Consider the following 22,160-nt stretch of genomic DNA (forward strand, 5'->3'; position numbering starts at 1 on the left):
GTTAAAATTGGAAATTTACATTTTTCAGTTTTGTCAGACGTTTGTAATATTCTCACAATAAGCTAATTAGCTCAATTGGAGCATTTCTAGCATGTTTGGATTAAATTGGAAATTTACATTTTTCACTTTTGTCAGACGATTGCAATATTCTCACAATAAGCTAATTAGCTCAATTGGAGCATTTCTAACATGTTTGGTTGAAATTGGAAATTTACATTTTTCAATTTTGTCAGACGTTTGTGATATTCTCACAATAAGCTAATTAGCTCAATTGGAGCATTTCTAGCATGTTTGGTTGAAATTGGAAATTTACATTTTTCAGTTTTGTCAGACGTTTGTAATATTCTCACAATAAGCTAATTAGCTCAATTGGAGCATTTCTAGCATGTATGGTTGAAATTGGAAATTTACATTTTTCAGTTTTGTCAGACGTTTGTAATATTCTCACAATAACCTAATTAGCTCAATTGGAGCATTTCTAGCATGTTTGGTTGAAATTGGAAATTTACATTTTTCAGTTTGGTCAGACGTTTGTAATATTCTCACAATAAGCTAATTAGCTCAATTGGAGCATTTCTAGCATGTTTGGTTGAAATTGGAAATTTAAATTTTTCAGTTTGGTCAGACGTTTGTAATATTCTCACAATAAGCTAATTAGCTCAATTGGAGCATTTCTAACATGTTTGGTTGAAATTGTAAATTTACATTTTTCACTTTTGTCAGACAATTGCAATATTCTCACAATAAGCTAATTAGCTCAATTGGAGCATTTCTAGCATGTTTGGTTGAAATTGGAAATTTACATTTTTCAGTTTTGTCAGACGTTTGTAAAATTCTTAAAATAGGCTTCTTTGCGCAATTTGAGCATTTCTAGCATGTTTGGTTGAAATTGGAAATTTACATTTTTCAGTTTTGTCAGACGTTTGTAAAATTCTTACAGTAAGCTTATTTCCGCAATTGGAGCATTTCTAGCATGTTTGGTTGAAATTGGAAATTTACATTTTTCAGTTTTGTCAGACGTTTGTAATATTCTCACAATAAGCTAATTAGCTCAATTGGAGCATTTCTAGCATGTTTGGTTTAAATTGGAAATTTAAATTTTTCAGTTTTGTCAGACGTTTGTAAAATTCTTACAGTAGGCTTATTTGCGCAATTTGTGCATTTCTAGCATGTTTGGTTGAAATTGGAAATTTACATTTTTCACTTTTGGCAGACGTTTGTAATATTCTCACAATAAGCTAATTAGCTCAATTGGAGCATTTCTAGCATGTTTGGTTGAAATTGGAAATTTACATTTTTCACTTTTGTCAGACAATTGCAATATTCTCTCAATAAGCTATTTAGCTCAATTGGAGCATTTCTAGCATGTTTGGATTAAAATGGAAATTTACATTTTTCACTTTTGTCAGACGATTGCAATATTCTCACAATAAGCTAATTAGCTCAATTGGAGCATTTCTAACATGTTTGGTTGAAATTGGAAATTTACATTTTTCAGTTTTGTCAGACGTTTGTGATATTCTCACAATAAGCTAATTAGCTCAATTGGAGCATTTCTAGCATGTTTGGTTGAAATTGGAAATTTACATTTTTCAGTTTTGTCAGACGTTTGTAATATTCTCACAATAAGCTAATTAGCTCAATTGGAGCATTTCTAGCATGTATGGTTGAAATTGGAAATTTACATTTTTCAGTTTTGTCAGACGTTTGTAATATTCTCACAATAACCTAATTAGCTCAATTGGAGCATTTCTAGCATGTTTGGTTGAAATTGGAAATTTACATTTTTCAGTTTGGTCAGACGTTTGTAATATTCTCACAATAAGGTAATTAGCTCAATTGGAGCATTTCTAGCATGTTTGGTTGAAATTGGAAATCTAAATTTTTCAGTTTGGTCAGACGTTTGTAATATTCTCACAATAAGCTAATTAGCTCAATTGGAGCATTTCTAACATGTTTGGTTGAAATTGTAAATTTACATTTTTCACTTTTGTCAGACAATTGCAATATTCTCACAATAAGCTAATTAGCTCAATTGGAGCATTTCTAACATGTTTGGTTGAAATTGTAAATTTACATTTTTCACTTTTGTCAGACAATTGCAATATTCTCACAATAAGCTAATTAGCTCAATTGGAGCATTTCTAGCATGTTTGGTTGAAATTGTAAATTTACATTTTTCAGTTTTGTCAGACGTTTGTAAAATTCTTACAGTAGGCTTATTTGCGCAATTTGAGCATTTCTAGCATGTTTGGTTAAAATTGGAAATTTACATTTTTCACTTTTGTCAGACGTTTGTAATATTCTCACAATAAGCTAATTAGCTCAATTGGAGCATTTCTAGCCTGTTTGGTTGAAATTGGAAATTTACACTTTTTCACTTTTGTCAGACGTTTGTAAAATTCTTACAGTAAGCTTATTTCCGCAATTGGAGCATTCCTAGCATGTTTGGTTGAAATTGGAAATTTACATTTTTCAGTTTTGTCAGACGTTTGTAATATTCTCACAATAAGCTAATTAGCTCAATTGGAGCATTTCTAGCATGTATGGTTGAAATTGGAAATTTACATTTTTCAGTTTTGTCAGACGTTTGTAAAATTCTTAAAATAGGCTTATTTGCGCAATTTGAGCATTTCTAGCATGTTTGGTTGAAATTGGAAATTTACATTTTTCAGTTTTGTCAGACGTTTGTAATATTCTCACAATAAGCTAATTAGCTCAATTGGAGCATTTCTAACATGTTTGGTTGAAATTGTAAATTTACATTTTTCACTTTTGTCAGACAATTGCAATATTCTCACAATAAGCTAATTAGCTCAATTGGAGCATTTCTAACATGTTTGGTTGAAATTGTAAATTTACATTTTTCACTTTTGTCAGACAATTGCAATATTCTCACAATAAGCTAATTAGCTCAATTGGAGCATTTCTAGCATGTATGGTTGAAATTGGAAATTTACATTTTTCAGTTTTGTCAGACGTTTGTAAAATTCTTAAAATAGGCTTATTTGCGCAATTTGAGCATTTCTAGCATGTTTTGTTGAAATTGGAAATTTACATTTTTCACTTTTGTCAGACGTTTGTAAAATTCTTACAGTAGGCTTATTTGCGCAATTGGAGCATTTCTAGCATGTTTGGTTGAAATTGGAAATTTACATTTTTCAGTTTTGTCAGACGTTTGTAATATTCTCACAATAAGCTAATTAGCTCAATTGGAGCATTTCTAGCATGTTTAGTTGAAATTAGAAATTTACATTTTTCAGTTTTGTCAGACGTTTGTAATATTCTCACAATAAGCTAATTAGCTCAATTGGAGCATTTTTAGCATGTTTGGTTGAAATTGGAAAATTACATTTTTCACTTTTGTCAGACGTTTGTAATATTCTCACAATAAGCTAATTAGCTCAATTGGAACATTTCTAGCATGTTTGGTTGAAATTGGAAATTGACATTTTTCAGTTTTGTCAGACGTTTGTAATATTCTCACAATAAGCTAATTAGCTCTATTGGAGCATTTCTAGCATGTTTGGTTGAAATTGGAAATTTACAATTTTCACTTTTGTCAGACAATTGCAATATTCTCACAATAAGCTAATTAGCTCAATTGGAGCATTTCTAGCATGTTTGGTTGAAATTGGAAATTTACATTTTTCACTTTTGTCAGACGTTTGTAATATTTTCACAATAAGCTAATTAGCTCAATTGGAACATTTCTAGCATGTTTGGTTGAAATTGGAAATTTACATTTTTCAGTTTTGTCAGACGTTTGTAATATTCTCACAATTAGCTAATTAGCTCAATTGGAGCATTTCTAGCATGTTTGGTTGAAATTGGAAATTTACATTTTTCATTTTTGTCAGACAATTGCAATATTCTCACAATAAGCTAATTAGCTCAATTGGAGCATTTCTAGCATGTTTGGTTGAAATTGGAAATTTACATTTTTCAGTTTTGTCAGACGTTTGTAATATTCTCACAATAAGCTAATTAGCTCAATTGGAGCATTTCTAGCATGTATGGTTGAAATTGGAAATTTACATTTTTCAGTTTTGTCAGACGTTTGTAAAATTCTTAAAATAGGCTTATTTGCGCAATTTGAGCATTTCTAGCATGTTTGGTTGAAATTGGAAATTTACATTTTTCAGTTTTGTCAGACGTTTGTAATATTCTCACAATAAGCTAATTAGCTCAATTGGAGCATTTCTAACATGTTTGGTTGAAATTGTAAATTTACATTTTTCACTTTTGTCAGACAATTGCAATATTCTCACAATAAGCTAATTAGCTCAATTGGAGCATTTCTAACATGTTTGGTTGAAATTGTAAATTTACATTTTTCACTTTTGTCAGACAATTGCAATATTCTCACAATAAGCTAATTAGCTCAATTGGAGCATTTCTAGCATGTATGGTTGAAATTGGAAATTTACATTTTTCAGTTTTGTCAGACGTTTGTAAAATTCTTAAAATAGGCTTATTTGCGCAATTTGAGCATTTCTAGCATGTTTTGTTGAAATTGGAAGTTTACATTTTTCACTTTTGTCAGACGTTTGTAAAATTCTTACAGTAGGCTTATTTGCGCAATTGGAGCATTTCTAGCATGTTTGGTTGAAATTGGAAATTTACATTTTTCAGTTTTGTCAGACGTTTGTAATATTCTCACAATAAGCTAATTAGCTCAATTGGAGCATTTCTAGCATGTTTAGTTGAAATTAGAAATTTACATTTTTCAGTTTTGTCAGACGTTTGTAATATTCTCACAATAAGCTAATTAGCTCAATTGGAGCATTTTTAGCATGTTTGGTTGAAATTGGAAAATTACATTTTTCACTTTTGTCAGACGTTTGTAATATTCTCACAATAAGCTAATTAGCTCAATTGGAACATTTCTAGCATGTTTGGTTGAAATTGGAAATTGACATTTTTCAGTTTTGTCAGACGTTTGTAATATTCTCACAATAAGCTAATTAGCTCTATTGGAGCATTTCTAGCATGTTTGGTTGAAATTGGAAATTTACAATTTTCACTTTTGTCAGACAATTGCAATATTCTCACAATAAGCTAATTAGCTCAATTGGAGCATTTCTAGCATGTTTGGTTGAAATTGGAAATTTACATTTTTCACTTTTGTCAGACGTTTGTAATATTTTCACAATAAGCTAATTAGCTCAATTGGAACATTTCTAGCATGTTTGGTTGAAATTGGAAATTTACATTTTTCAGTTTTGTCAGACGTTTGTAATATTCTCACAATTAGCTAATTAGCTCAATTGGAGCATTTCTAGCATGTTTGGTTGAAATTGGAAATTTACATTTTTCATTTTTGTCAGACAATTGCAATATTCTCACAATAAGCTAATTAGCTCAATTGGAGCATTTCTAGCATGTTTGGTTAAACTTGGAAATTTACATTTTTCAGTTTTGTCAGACGTTTGTAATATTCTCACAATAAGCTAATTAGCTCAATTGGAGCATTTCTAGCATGTTTTGTTGAAATTCGAAATTTACAATTTTCAGTTTGGTCAGACGTTTGTAATATTCTCACAATAAGCTAATTAGCTCAACTGGAGCAATTCTAGCATGTTTGGTTGAAATTGGAATTTTACATTTTTCACTTTTGTCAGACAATTGCAATATTCTCACAATAAGCTAATTAGCTCAATTGGAGCATTTCTAGCATGTTTGGTTGAAATTGGGAATTTACATTTTTCATTTTTGTCAGACGTTTGTAATATTCTCACAATAAGCTAATTAGCTCAATTGGAGCATTTCTAGCATGTTTGGTTGAAATTGGAAATTTACATTTTTCAGTTTTGTCAGACGTTTGTAATATTCTCACAATAAGCTAATTAGCTCAATTGGAGCATTTCTAGCATGTTTGGTTGAAATTGGAAATTTACATTTTTCAGTTTTGTCAGACGTTTGTAATATTCTCACAATAAGCTAATTAGCTCAATTGGAGCATTTCTAGCATGTTTGGTTGAAATTGGAAATTTACATTTTTCACTTTTGTCAGACAATTGCAATATTCTCACAATAAGCTAATTAGCTCAATTGGAGCATATCTAGCATGTTTGGTTGAAATTGGAAATTTACATTTTTCAGTTTTGTCAGACGTTTGTAATATTCTCACAATAAGCTAATTAGCTCAATTGGAGCATTTCTAGCATGTTTGGTTGAAATTGGAAATTTACATTTTTCAGTTTTGTCAGACGTTTGTAATATTCTCACAATAAGCTAATTAGCTCAATTGGAGCATTTCTAGCATGTTTGGTTGAAATTGGAAATTTACATTTTTCAGTTTTGTCAGACGTTTGTAATATTCTCACAATAAGCTAATTAGCTCAATTGGAGCATTTCTAGCATGTTTGGTTGAAATTGGAAAATTACATTTTTCACTTTTGTCAGACGTTTGTAATATTTTCACAATAAGCTAATTAGCTCAATTGGAGCATTTCTAGCATGTTTAGTTGAAATTAGAAATTTACATTTTTCAGTTTTGTCAGACGTTTGTAATATTCTCACAATAAGCTAATTAGCTCAATTGGAGCATTTCTAGCATGTTTGGTTGAAATTGGAAATTTACATTTTTCAGTTTTGTCAGACGTTTGTAAAATTTTTACAGTAGGCTTATTTGCGCAATTGGAGCATTTCTAGCATGTTTGATTGAAATTGGAATTTTAAATTTTTCACTTTTGTCAGACGTTTGTAATATTCTCACAATAAGCTAATTAGCTCAATTGGAGCATTTCTAGCATGTTTGGTTGAAATTGGAAATTTACATTTTTCAGTTTTGTCAGACGTTTGTAATATTCTCACAATAAGCTAATTAGCTCAATTGGAGAAGTTCTAGCATGTTTGGATTAAATTGGAAATTTACATTTTTCACTTTTGTCAGACAATTGCAATATTCTCACAATAAGCTAATTAGCTCAATTGGAGCATTTCTAGCATGTTTGGATGAAATTGGAAATTTACATTTTTCACTTTTGTCAGACAATTGCAATATTCTCACAATAAGCTAATTAGCTCAATTGGAGCATTTCTAGCATGTTTGGTTGAAATTGGAAAATTACATTTTTCACTTTTGTCAGACGTTTGTAATATTCTCACAATAAGCTAATTAGCTCAATTGGAACATTTCTAGCATGTTTGGTTGAAATTGGAAATTTACATTTTTCAGTTTTGTCAGACGTTTGTAATATTCTCACAATAAGCTAATTAGCTCAATTGGAGCATTCCTTGCATGTTTGGTTGAAATTGGAAATTTACATTTTTCACTTTTGTCAGACAATTGCAATATTCTCACAATAAGCTAATTAGCTCAATTGGAGCATTTCTAGCATGTTTGGTTGAAATTGGAAAATTACATTTTTCACTTTTGTCAGACGTTTGTAATATTCTCACAATAAGCTAATTAGCTCAATTGGAACATTTCTAGCATGTTTGGTTGAAATTGGAAATTTACATTTTTCAGTTTTGTCAGACGTTTGTAATATTCTCACAATAAGCTAATTAGCTCAATTGGAGCATTTCTAGCATGTTTGGTTGAAATTGGAAATTTACAATTTTCACTTTTGTCAGACAATTGCAATATTCTCACAATAAGCTAATTAGCTCAATTGGAGCATTTCTAGCATGTTTGGTTGAAATTGGAAATTTACATTTTTCAGTTTTGTCAGACGTTTGTAATATTCTCACAATAAGCTAATTAGCTCAATTGGAACATTTCTAGCATGTTTGGTTGAAATTGGAAATTTACATTTTTCAGTTTTGTCAGACGTTTGTAATATTCTCACAATTAGCTAATTAGCTCAATTGGAGCATTTCTAGCATGTTTGGTTGAAATTGGAAATTTACATTTTTCATTTTTGTCAGACAATTGCAATATTCTCACAATAAGCTAATTAGCTCAATTGGAGCATTTCTAGCATGTTTGGTTGAAATTGGAAATTTACATTTTTCACTTTTGTCAGACGTTTGTAATATTCTCACAATAAGCTAATTAGCTCAATTGGAGCATTTCTAGCATGTTTGGTTGAAATTGGAAATTTACATTTTTCAGTTTTGTCAGACGTTTGTAATATTCTCACAATAAGCTAATTAGCTCAATTGGAGCATTTCTAGCATGTTTGGTTGAAATTAGAAATTTACATTTTTCAGTTTTGTCAGACGTTTGTAATATTCTCACAATAAGCTAATTAGCTCAATTGGAGCATTTCTAGCATGTTTGGTTGAAATTGGAAATTTACATTTTTCACTTTTGTCAGACAATTGCAATATTCTCACAATAAGCTAATTAGCTCAATTGGAGCATTTCTAGCATGTTTGGTTGAAATTGGAAATTTACATTTTTCAGTTTTGTCAGACGTTTGTAATATTCTCACAACAAGCTAATTAGCTCAATTGGAGCATTTCTAGCATGTTTGGTTGAAATTGGAAATTTACATTTTTCAGTTTTGTCAGACGTTTGTAATATTCTCACAATAAGCTAATTAGCTCAATTGGAGCATTTCTAGCATGTTTGGTTGAAATTGGAAATTTACATTTTTCAGTTTTGTCAGACGTTTGTAATATTCTCACAAAAAGCTAATTAGCTCAATTGGAGCAGTTCTAGCATGTTTGGTTGAAATTGGAAAATTACATTTTTCACTTTTGTCAGACGTTTGTAATATTTTCACAATAAGCTAATTAGCTCAATTGGAGCATTTCTAGCATGTTTGGTTGAAATTGGAAATTTACATTTTTCAGTTTTGTCAGACGTTTGTAATATTCTCACAATAAGCTAATTAGCTCAATTGGAGCATTTCTAGCATGTTTGGTTGAAATTGAAAAATTACATTTTTCAGTTTTGTAAGACGTTTGTAATATTCTCACAATAAGCTAATTAGCTCAATTGGAGCATTTCTAGCATGTTTGGTTGAAATTGGAAATTTACATTTTTCAGTTTTGTCAGACGTTTGTAATATTCTCACAGTAAGCTAATTAGATCAATTGGAGCATTTCTAGCATGTTTGGTTAAAATTGGAAATTTACATTTTTCAGTTTTGTCAGACGTTTGTAATATTCTCACAATAAGCTAATTAGCTCAATTGGAGCATTTCTAGCATGTTTGGTTGAAATTGGAAATTTACATTTTTCACTTATGTCAGACCTTTGTAATATTCTCACAATAAGCTAATTAGCTCAATTGGAGCATTTCTAGCATGCTTGGTTGAAATTGGAAATTTACATTTTTCACTTTTGTCAGACAATTGCAATATTCTCACAATAAGCTAATTAGCTCAATTGGAGCATTTCTAGCATGTTTGGTTGAAATTGGAAATTTACATTTTTCACTTTTGTCAGACAATTGCAATATTCTCACAATAAGCTAATTAGCTCAATTGGAGCATTTCTAGCATGTTTAGTTGAAATTAGAAATTTACATTTTTCAGTTTTGTCAGACGTTTGTAATATTCTCACAATAAGCTAATTAGCTCAATTGGAGCATTTCTAGCATGTTTGGTTGAACTTGGAAATTTACATTTTTCAGTTTTGTCAGACGTTTGTAATATTCTCACAATAGGCTAATTAGTTCAATTGGAGCATTTCTAGCATGTTTGGTTGAGATTGGAAATTTACATTTTTCAGTTTTGTCAGACGTTTGTAATATTCTCACAATAAGCTAATTAGCTCAATTGGAGCATTTCTAGCATGTTTGGTTGAAATTGGAAATTTACAATTTTCAGTTTTGTCAGACGTTTGTAATATTCTCACAATAAGCTAATTAGCTCAATTGGAGCATTTCTAGCATGTTTGGTTGAGATTGGAAATTTACATTTTTCAGTTTTGTCAGACGTTTGTAATATTCTCACAATAAGCTAATTAGCTCAATTGGAGCATTTCTAGCATGTTTGGTTGAAATTGGAAATTTACATTTTTCAGTTTTGTCAGACGTTTGTAATATTCTCACAGTAAGCTAATTAGATCAATTGGAGCATTTCTAGCATGTTTGGTTGAAATTGGAAATTTACATTTTTCAGTTTTGTCAGACGTTTGTAATATTCTCACAATAAGCTAATTAGCTCAATTGGAGCATTTCTAGCATGTTTGGGTGAAATTGGAAATTTACATTTTTCACTTATGTCAGACCTTTGTAATATTCTCACAATAAGCTAATTAGCTCAATTGGAGCATTTCTAGCATGTTTAGTTGAAATTAGAAATTTACATTTTTCAGTTTTGTCAGACGTTTGTAATATTCTCACAATAAGCTAATTAGCTCAATTGGAGCATTTCTAGCATGTTTGGTTGAAATTGGAAATTTACATTTTTCAGTTTTGTCAGACGTTTGTAAAATTTTTACAGTAGGCTTATTTGCGCAATTGGAGCATTTCTAGCATGTTTGATTGAAATTGGAATTTTAAATTTTTCACTTTTGTCAGACGTTTGTAATATTCTCACAATAAGCTAATTAGCTCAATTGGAGCATTTCTAGCATGTTTGGTTGAAATTGGAAATTTACATTTTTCAGTTTTGTCAGACGTTTGTAATATTCTCACAATAAGCTAATTAGCTCAATTGGAGAAGTTCTAGCATGTTTGGATTAAATTGGAAATTTACATTTTTCACTTTTGTCAGACAATTGCAATATTCTCACAATAAGCTAATTAGCTCAATTGGAGCATTTCTAGCATGTTTGGTTGAAATTGGAAATTTACATTTTTCACTTTTGTCAGACAATTGCAATATTCTCACAATAAGCTAATTAGCTCAATTGGAGCATTTCTAGCATGTTTGGTTGAGATTGGAAATTTACATTTTTCAGTTTTGTCAGACGTTTGTAATATTCTCACAATAAGCTAATTAGCTCAATTGGAGCATTTCTAGCATGTTTGGTTGAAATTGGAAATTTACATTTTTCAGTTTTGTCAGACGTTTGTAATATTCTCACAGTAAGCTAATTAGATCAATTGGAGCATTTCTAGCATGTTTGGTTGAAATTGGAAATTTACATTTTTCAGTTTTGTCAGACGTTTGTAATATTCTCACAATAAGCTAATTAGCTCAATTGGAGCATTTCTAGCATGTTTGGTTGAAATTGGAAATTTACATTTTTCACTTATGTCAGACCTTTGTAATATTCTCACAATAAGCTAATTAGCTCAATTGGAGCATTTCTAGCATGTTTAGTTGAAATTAGAAATTTACATTTTTCAGTTTTGTCAGACGTTTGTAATATTCTCACAATAAGCTAATTAGCTCAATTGGAGCATTTCTAGCATGTTTGGTTGAAATTGGAAATTTACATTTTTCAGTTTTGTCAGACGTTTGTAAAATTTTTACAGTAGGCTTATTTGCGCAATTGGAGCATTTCTAGCATGTTTGATTGAAATTGGAATTTTAAATTTTTCACTTTTGTCAGACGTTTGTAATATTCTCACAATAAGCTAATTAGCTCAATTGGAGCATTTCTAGCATGTTTGGTTGAAATTGGAAATTTACATTTTTCAGTTTTGTCAGACGTTTGTAATATTCTCACAATAAGCTAATTAGCTCAATTGGAGAAGTTCTAGCATGTTTGGATTAAATTGGAAATTTACATTTTTCACTTTTGTCAGACAATTGCAATATTCTCACAATAAGCTAATTAGCTCAATTGGAGCATTTCTAGCATGTTTGGTTGAAATTGGAAATTTACATTTTTCACTTTTGTCAGACAATTGCAATATTCTCACAATAAGCTAATTAGCTCAATTGGAGCATTTCTAGCATGTTTGGTTGAAATTGGAAAATTACATTTTTCACTTTTGTCAGACGTTTGTAATATTCTCACAATAAGCTAATTAGCTCAATTGGAACATTTCTAGCATGTTTGGTTGAAATTGGAAATTTACATTTTTCAGTTTTGTCAGACGTTTGTAATATTCTCACAATAAGCTAATTAGCTCAATTGGAGCATTCCTTGCATGTTTGGTTGAAATTGGAAATTTACATTTTTCACTTTTGTCAGACAATTGCAATATTCTCACAATAAGCTAATTAGCTCAATTGGAGCATTTCTAGCATGTTTGGTTGAAATTGGAAAATTACATTTTTCACTTTTGTCAGACGTTTGTAATATTCTCACAATAAGCTAATTAGCTCAATTGGAACATTTCTAGCATGTTTGGTTGAAATTGGAAATTTACATTTTTCAGTTTTGTCAGACGTTTGTAATATTCTCACAATAAGCTAATTAGCTCAATTGGAGCATTTCTAGCATGTTTGGTTGAAATTGGAAATTTACAATTTTCACTTTTGTCAGACAATTGCAATATTCTCACAATAAGCTAATTAGCTCAATTGGAGCATTTCTAGCATGTTTGGTTGAAATTGGAAATTTACATTTTTCAGTTTTGTCAGACGTTTGTAATATTCTCACAATAAGCTAATTAGCTCAATTGGAACATTTCTAGCATGTTTGGTTGAAATTGGAAATTTACATTTTTCAGTTTTGTCAGACGTTTGTAATATTCTCACAATTAGCTAATTAGCTCAATTGGAGCATTTCTAGCATGTTTGGTTGAAATTGGAAATTTACATTTTTCATTTTTGTCAGACAATTGCAATATTCTCACAATAAGCTAATTAGCTCAATTGGAGCATTTCTAGCATGTTTGGTTGAAATTGGAAATTTACATTTTTCACTTTTGTCAGACGTTTGTAATATTCTCACAATAAGCTAATTAGCTCAATTGGAGCATTTCTAGCATGTTTGGTTGAAATTGGAAATTTACATTTTTCAGTTTTGTCAGACGTTTGTAATATTCTCACAATAAGCTAATTAGCTCAATTGGAGCATTTCTAGCATGTTTGGTTGAAATTAGAAATTTACATTTTTCAGTTTTGTCAGACGTTTGTAATATTCTCACAATAAGCTAATTAGCTCAATTGGAGCATTTCTAGCATGTTTGGTTGAAATTGGAAATTTACATTTTTCACTTTTGTCAGACAATTGCAATATTCTCACAATAAGCTAATTAGCTCAATTGGAGCATTTCTAGCATGTTTGGTTGAAATTGGAAATTTACATTTTTCAGTTTTGTCAGACGTTTGTAATATTCTCACAACAAGCTAATTAGCTCAATTGGAGCATTTCTAGCATGTTTGGTTGAAATTGGAAATTTACATTTTTCAGTTTTGTCAGACGTTTGTAATATTCTCACAATAAGCTAATTAGCTCAATTGGAGCATTTCTAGCATGTTTGGTTGAAATTGGAAATTTACATTTTTCAGTTTTGTCAGACGTTTGTAATATTCTCACAATAAGCTAATTAGCTCAATTGGAGCATTTCTAGCATGTTTGGTTGAAATTGGAAAATTACATTTTTCACTTTTGTCAGACGTTTGTAATATTTTCACAATAAGCTAATTAGCTCAATTGGAGCATTTCTAGCATGTTTGGTTGAAATTGGAAATTTACATTTTTCAGTTTTGTCAGACGTTTGTAATATTCTCACAATAAGCTAATTAGCTCAATTGGAGCATTTCTAGCATGTTTGGTTGAAATTGAAAAATTACATTTTTCAGTTTTGTAAGACGTTTGTAATATTCTCACAATAAGCTAATTAGCTCAATTGGAGCATTTCTAGCATGTTTGGTTGAAATTGGAAATTTACATTTTTCAGTTTTGTCAGACGTTTGTAATATTCTCACAGTAAGCTAATTAGATCAATTGGAGCATTTCTAGCATGTTTGGTTAAAATTGGAAATTTACATTTTTCAGTTTTGTCAGACGTTTGTAATATTCTCACAATAAGCTAATTAGCTCAATTGGAGCATTTCTAGCATGTTTGGTTGAAATTGGAAATTTACATTTTTCACTTATGTCAGACCTTTGTAATATTCTCACAATAAGCTAATTAGCTCAATTGGAGCATTTCTAGCATGCTTGGTTGAAATTGGAAATTTACATTTTTCACTTTTGTCAGACAATTGCAATATTCTCACAATAAGCTAATTAGCTCAATTGGAGCATTTCTAGCATGTTTGGTTGAAATTGGAAATTTACATTTTTCACTTTTGTCAGACAATTGCAATATTCTCACAATAAGCTAATTAGCTCAATTGGAGCATTTCTAGCATGTTTAGTTGAAATTAGAAATTTACATTTTTCAGTTTTGTCAGACGTTTGTAATATTCTCACAATAAGCTAATTAGCTCAATTGGAGCATTTCTAGCATGTTTGGTTGAACTTGGAAATTTACATTTTTCAGTTTTGTCAGACGTTTGTAATATTCTCACAATAGGCTAATTAGTTCAATTGGAGCATTTCTAGCATGTTTGGTTGAGATTGGAAATTTACATTTTTCAGTTTTGTCAGACGTTTGTAATATTCTCACAATAAGCTAATTAGCTCAATTGGAGCATTTCTAGCATGTTTGGTTGAAATTGGAAATTTACAATTTTCAGTTTTGTCAGACGTTTGTAATATTCTCACAATAAGCTAATTAGCTCAATTGGAGCATTTCTAGCATGTTTGGTTGAGATTGGAAATTTACATTTTTCAGTTTTGTCAGACGTTTGTAATATTCTCACAATAAGCTAATTAGCTCAATTGGAGCATTTCTAGCATGTTTGGTTGAAATTGGAAATTTACATTTTTCAGTTTTGTCAGACGTTTGTAATATTCTCACAGTAAGCTAATTAGATCAATTGGAGCATTTCTAGCATGTTTGGTTGAAATTGGAAATTTACATTTTTCAGTTTTGTCAGACGTTTGTAATATTCTCACAATAAGCTAATTAGCTCAATTGGAGCATTTCTAGCATGTTTGGTTGAAATTGGAAATTTACATTTTTCACTTATGTCAGACCTTTGTAATATTCTCACAATAAGCTAATTAGCTCAATTGGAGCATTTCTAGCATGCTTGGTTGAAATTGGAAATTTACATTTTTCACTTTTGTCAGACAATTGTAATATTCTCACAATAAGCTAATTAGCTCAATTGGAGCATTTCTAGCATGCTTGGTTGAAATTGGAAATTTACATTTTTCACTTTTGTCAGACAATTGCAATATTCTCACAATAAGCTAATTAGCTCAATTGGAGCATTTCTAGCATGTTTGGTTGAAATTGGAAATTTACATTTTTCACTTTTGTCAGACAATTGCAATATTCTCACAATAAGCTAATTAGCTCAATTGGAGCATTTCTAGCATGTTTAGTTGAAATTAGAAATTTACATTTTTCAGTTTTGTCAGACGTTTGTAATATTCTCACAATAAGCTAATTAGCTCAATTGGAGCATTTCTAGCATGTTTGGTTGAACTTGGAAATTTACATTTTTCAGTTTTGTCAGACGTTTGTAATATTCTCACAATAAGCTAATTAGCTCAATTGGAGCATTTCTAGCATGTTTGGTTGAAATTGGAAATTTACAATTTTCACTTTTGTCAGACAATTGCAATATTCTCACAATAAGCTAATTAGCTCAATTGGAGCATTTCTAGCATGTTTGGTTGAAATTGGAAATTTACATTTTTCAGTTTTGTCAGACGTTTGTAATATTCTCACAATAAGCTAATTAGCTCAATTGGAACATTTCTAGCATGTTTGGTTGAAATTGGAAATTTACATTTTTCAGTTTTGTCAGACGTTTGTAATATTCTCACAATTAGCTAATTAGCTCAATTGGAGCATTTCTAGCATGTTTAGTTGAAATTGGAAATTTACATTTTTCATTTTTGTCAGACAATTGCAATATTCTCACAATAAGCTAATTAGCTCAATTGGAGCATTTCTAGCATGTTTGGTTGAAATTGGAAATTTACATTTTTCACTTTTGTCAGACGTTTGTAATATTCTCACAATAAGCTAATTAGCTCAATTGGAGCATTTCTAGCATGTTTGGTTGAAATTGGAAATTTACATTTTTCAGTTTTGTCAGACGTTTGTAATATTCTCACAATAAGCTAATTAGCTCAATTGGAGCATTTCTAGCATGTTTGGTTGAAATTGGAAATTTACATTTTTCAGTTTTGTCAGACGTTTGTAATATTCTCACAATAAGCTAATTAGCTCAATTGGAGCATTTCTAGCATGTTTGGTTGAAATTGGAAATTTACATTTTTCACTTTTGTCAGACGTTTGTAATATTCTCACAATAAGCTAATTAGCTCAATTGGAGCATTTCTAGCATGTTTGGTTGAAATTGGAAATTTACATTTTTCAGTTTTGTCAGACGTTTGTAATATTCTCACAATAGGCTAATTAGTTCAATTGGAGCATTTCTAGCATGTTTGGTTGAGATTGGAAATTTACATTTTTCAGTTTTGTCAGACGTTTGTAATATTCTCACAATAAGCTAATTAGCTCAATTGGAGCATTTCTAGCATGTTTGGTTGAAATTGGAAATTTACAATTTTCAGTTTTGTCAGACGTTTGTAATATTCTCACAATAAGCTAATTAGCTCAATTGGAGCATTTCTAGCATGTTTGGTTGAGATTGGAAATTTACATTTTTCAGTTTTGTCAGACGTTTGTAATATTCTCACAATAAGCTAATTAGCTCAATTGGAGCATTTCTAGCATGTTTGGTTGAAATTGGAAATTTACATTTTTCAGTTTTGTCAGACGTTTGTAATATTCTCACAGTAAGCTAATTAGATCAATTGGAGCATTTCTAGCATGTTTGGTTGAAATTGGAAATTTACATTTTTCAGTTTTGTGAGACGTTTGTAATATTCTCACAATAAGCTAATTAGCTCAATTGGAGCATTTCTAGCATGTTTGGTTGAAATTGGAAATTTACATTTTTCACTTATGTCAGACCTTTGTAATATTCTCACAATAAGCTAATTAGCTCAATTGGAGCATTTCTAGCATGCTTGGTTGAAATTGGAAATTTACATTTTTCACTTTTGTCAGACAATTGTAATATTCTCACAATAAGCTAATTAGCTCAATTGGAGCATTTCTAGCATGCTTGGTTGAAATTGGAAATTTACATTTTTCACTTTTGTCAGACAATTGCAATATTCTCACAATAAGCTAATTAGCTCAATTGGAGCATTTCTAGCATGTTTGGTTGAAATTGGAAATTTACATTTTTCACTTTTGTCAGACAATTGCAATATTCTCACAATAAGCTAATTAGCTCAATTGGAGCATTTCTAGCATGTTTAGTTGAAATTAGAAATTTACATTTTTCAGTTTTGTCAGACGTTTGTAATATTCTCACAATAAGCTAATTAGCTCAATTGGAGCATTTCTAGCATGTTTGGTTGAACTTGGAAATTTACATTTTTCAGTTTTGTCAGACGTTTGTAATATTCTCACAATAGGCTAATTAGTTCAATTGGAGCATTTCTAGCATGTTTGGTTGAGATTGGAAATTTACATTTTTCAGTTTTGTCAGACGTTTGTAATATTCTCACAATAAGCTAATTAGCTCAATTGGAGCATTTCTAGCATGTTTGGTTGAAATTGGAAATTTACAATTTTCAGTTTTGTCAGACGTTTGTAATATTCTCACAATAAGCTAATTAGCTCAATTGGAGCATTTCTAGCATGTTTGGTTGAAATTGGAAATTTACATTTTTCAGTTTTGTCAGACGTTTGTAATATTCTCACAATAAGCTAATTAGCTCAATTGGAGCATTTCTAGCATGTTTGGTTGAAATTGGAAATTTACATTTTTCAGTTTTGTCAGACGTTTGTAATATTCTCACAGTAAGCTAATTAGATCAATTGGAGCATTTCTAGCATGTTTGGTTGAAATTGGAAATTTACATTTTTCAGTTTTGTCAGACGCTTGTAATATTCTCACAATAAGCTAATTAGCTCAATTGGAGCATTTCTAGCATGTTTGGTTGAAATTGGAAATTTACATTTTTCACTTATGTCAGACGTTTGTAATATTCTCACAATAAGCTAATTAGCTCAATTGGAGCATTTCTAGCATGTTTGGTTGAAATTGGAAATTTACATTTTTCACTTTTGTCAGACAATTGCAATATTCTCACAATAAGCTAATTAGCTCAATTGGAGCATTTCTAGCATGTTTGGTTGAAATTGGAAATTTACATTTTTCACTTTTGTCAGACAATTGCAATATTCTCACAATAAGCTAATTAGCTCAATTGGAGCATTTCTAGCATGTTTAGTTGAAATTAGAAATTTACATTTTTCAGTTTTGTCAGACGTTTGTAATATTCTCACAATAAGCTAATTAGCTCAATTGGAGCATTTCTAGCATGTTTGGTTGAACTTGGAAATTTACATTTTTCAGTTTTGTCAGACGTTTGTAATATTCTCACAATAGGCTAATTAGTTCAATTGGAGCATTTCTAGCATGTTTGGTTGAGATTGGAAATTTACATTTTTCAGTTTTGTCAGACGTTTGTAATATTCTCACAATAAGCTAATTAGCTCAATTGGAGCATTTCTAGCATGTTTGGTTGAAATTGGAAATTTACAATTTTCAGTTTTGTCAGACGTTTGTAATATTCTCACAATAAGCTAATTAGCTCAATTGGAGCATTTCTAGCATGTTTGGTTGAAATTGGAAATTTACATTTTTCAGTTTTGTCAGACGTTTGTAATATTCTCACAATAAGCTAATTAGCTCAATTGGAGCATTTCTAGCATGTTTGGTTGAAATTGGAAATTTACATTTTTCACTTATGTCAGACCTTTGTTATATTCTCACAATAAGCTAATTAGCTCAATTGGAGCATTTCTAGCATGCTTGGTTGAAATTGGAAATTTACATTTTTCACTTTTGTCAGACAATTGCAATATTCTCACAATAAGCTAATTAGCTCAATTGGAGCATTTCTAGCATGTTTGGTTGAAATTGGAAATTTACATTTTTCACTTTTGTCAGACAATTGCAATATTCTCACAATAAGCTAATTAGCTCAATTGGAGCATTTCTAGCATGTTTAGTTGAAATTAGAAATTTACATTTTTCAGTTTTGTCAGACGTTTGTAATATTCTCACAATAAGCTAATTAGCTCAATTGGAGCATTTCTAGCATGTTTGGTTGAACTTGGAAATTTACATTTTTCAGTTTTGTCAGACGTTTGTAATATTCTCACAATAGGCTAATTAGTTCAATTGGAGCATTTCTAGCATGTTTGGTTGAGATTGGAAATTTACATTTTTCAGTTTTGTCAGACGTTTGTAATATTCTCACAATAAGCTAATTAGCTCAATTGGAGCATTTCTAGCATGTTTGGTTGAAATTGGAAATTTACAATTTTCACTTTTGTCAGACGTTTGTAATATTCTCACAATAAGCTAATTAGCTCAATTGGAGCATTTCTAGCATGTTTGGTTGAAATTGGAAATTTACATTTTTCAGTTTTGTCAGACGTTTGTAATATTCTCACAATAAGCTAATTAGCTCAATTGGAGCATTTCTAGCATGTTTGGTTGAAATTGGAAATTTACATTTTTCAGTTTTGTCAGACGTTTGTAATATTCTCACAATAAGCTAATTAGCTCAATTGGAGCATTTCTAGCATGTTTGGTTGAAATTGGAAATTTACATTTTTCACTTTTGTCAGACAATTGCAATATTCTCACAATAAGCTAATTAGCTCAATTGGAGCATTTCTAGCATGTTTGGTTGAAATTGGAAATTTACATTTTTCAGTTTTGTCAGACGTTTGTAATATTCTCACAACAAGCTAATTAGCTCAATTGGAGCATTTCTAGCATGTTTGGTTGAAATTGGAAATTTACATTTTTCAGTTTTGTCAGACGTTTGTAATATTCTCACAATAAGCTAATTAGCTCAATTGGAGCATTTCTAGCATGTTTGGTTGAAATTGGAAATTTACATTTTTCAGTTTTGTCAGACGTTTGTAATATTCTCACAATAAGCTAATTAGCTCAATTGGAGCATTTCTAGCATGTTTGGTTGAAATTGGAAAATTACATTTTTCACTTTTGTCAGACGTTTGTAATATTTTCACAATAAGCTAATTAGCTCAATTGGAGCATTTCTAGCATGTTTGGTTGAAATTGGAAATTTACATTTTTCAGTTTTGTCAGACGTTTGCAATATTCTCACAATAAGCTAATTAGCTCAATTGGAGCATTTCTAGCATGTTTGGTTGAAATTGAAAAATTACATTTTTCAGTTTTGTAAGACGTTTGTAATATTCTCACAATAAGCTAATTAGCTCAATTGGAGCATTTCTAGCATGTTTGGTTGAAATTGGAAATTTACATTTTTCAGTTTTGTCAGACGTTTGTAATATTCTCACAGTAAGCTAATTAGATCAATTGGAGCATTTCTAGCATGTTTGGTTAAAATTGGAAATTTACATTTTTCAGTTTTGTCAGACGTTTGTAATATTCTCACAATAAGCTAATTAGCTCAATTGGAGCATTTCTAGCATGTTTGGTTGAAATTGGAAATTTACATTTTTCACTTATGTCAGACCTTTGTAATATTCTCACAATAAGCTAATTAGCTCAATTGGAGCATTTCTAGCATGCTTGGTTGAAATTGGAAATTTACATTTTTCACTTTTGTCAGACAATTGCAATATTCTCACAATAAGCTAATTAGCTCAATTGGAGCATTTCTAGCATGTTTGGTTGAAATTGGAAATTTACATTTTTCACTTTTGTCAGACAATTGCAATATTCTCACAATAAGCTAATTAGCTCAATTGGAGCATTTCTAGCATGTTTAGTTGAAATTAGAAATTTACATTTTTCAGTTTTGTCAGACGTTTGTAATATTCTCACAATAAGCTAATTAGCTCAATTGGAGCATTTCTAGCATGTTTGGTTGAACTTGGAAATTTACATTTTTCAGTTTTGTCAGACGTTTGTAATATTCTCACAATAGGCTAATTAGTTCAATTGGAGCATTTCTAGCATGTTTGGTTGAGATTGGAAATTTACATTTTTCAGTTTTGTCAGACGTTTGTAATATTCTCACAATAAGCTAATTAGCTCAATTGGAGCATTTCTAGCATGTTTGGTTGAAATTGGAAATTTACAATTTTCAGTTTTGTCAGACGTTTGTAATATTCTCACAATAAGCTAATTAGCTCAATTGGAGCATTTCTAGCATGTTTGGTTGAAATTGGAAATTTACATTTTTCAGTTTTGTCAGACGTTTGTAATATTCTCACAATAAGCTAATTAGCTCAATTGGAGCATTTCTAGCATGTTTGGTTGAAATTGGAAATTTACATTTTTCAGTTTTGTCAGACGTTTGTAATATTCTCACAGTAAGCTAATTAGATCAATTGGAGCATTTCTAGCATGTTTGGTTGAAATTGGAAATTTACATTTTTCAGTTTTGTCAGACGTTTGTAATATTCTCACAATAAGCTAATTAGCTCAATTGGAGCATTTCTAGCATGTTTGGTTGAAATTGGAAATTTACATTTTTCACTTATGTCAGACCTTTGTAATATTCTCACAATAAGCTAATTAGCTCAATTGGAGCATTTCTAGCATGCTTGGTTGAAATTGGAAATTTACATTTTTCACTTTTGTCAGACAATTGTAATATTCTCACAATAAGCTAATTAGCTCAATTGGAGCATTTCTAGCATGCTTGGTTGAAATTGGAAATTTACATTTTTCACTTTTGTCGGACAATTGCAATATTCTCACAATAAGCTAATTAGCTCAATTGGAGCATTTCTAGCATGTTTGGTTGAAATTGGAAATTTACATTTTTCACTTTTGTCAGACAATTGCAATATTCTCACAATAAGCTAATTAGCTCAATTGGAGCATTTCTAGCATGTTTAGTTGAAATTAGAAATTTACATTTTTCAGTTTTGTCAGACGTTTGTAATATTCTCACAATAAGCTAATTAGCTCAATTGGAGCATTTCTAGCATGTTTGGTTGAAATTGGAAATTTACATTTTTCAGTTTTGTCAGACGTTTGTAATATTCTCACAATAAGCTAATTAGCTCAATTGGAGCATTTCTAGCATGTTTGGTTGAAATTGGAAATTTACATTTTTCAGTTTTGTCAGACGTTTGTAATATTCTCACAATAAGCTAATTAGCTCAATTGGAGCATTTCTAGCATGTTTGGTTGAAATTGGAAATTTACATTTTTCAGTTTTGTCAGACGTTTGTAATATTCTCACAGTAAGCTAATTAGATCAATTGGAGCATTTCTAGCATGTTTGGTTAAAATTGG

Source organism: Watersipora subatra, unplaced genomic scaffold (assembly GCF_963576615.1).
Source record: "Watersipora subatra unplaced genomic scaffold, tzWatSuba1.1 SCAFFOLD_51, whole genome shotgun sequence".
Classification (NCBI taxonomy): Eukaryota; Metazoa; Bryozoa; class Gymnolaemata; order Cheilostomatida; family Watersiporidae; genus Watersipora; species Watersipora subatra.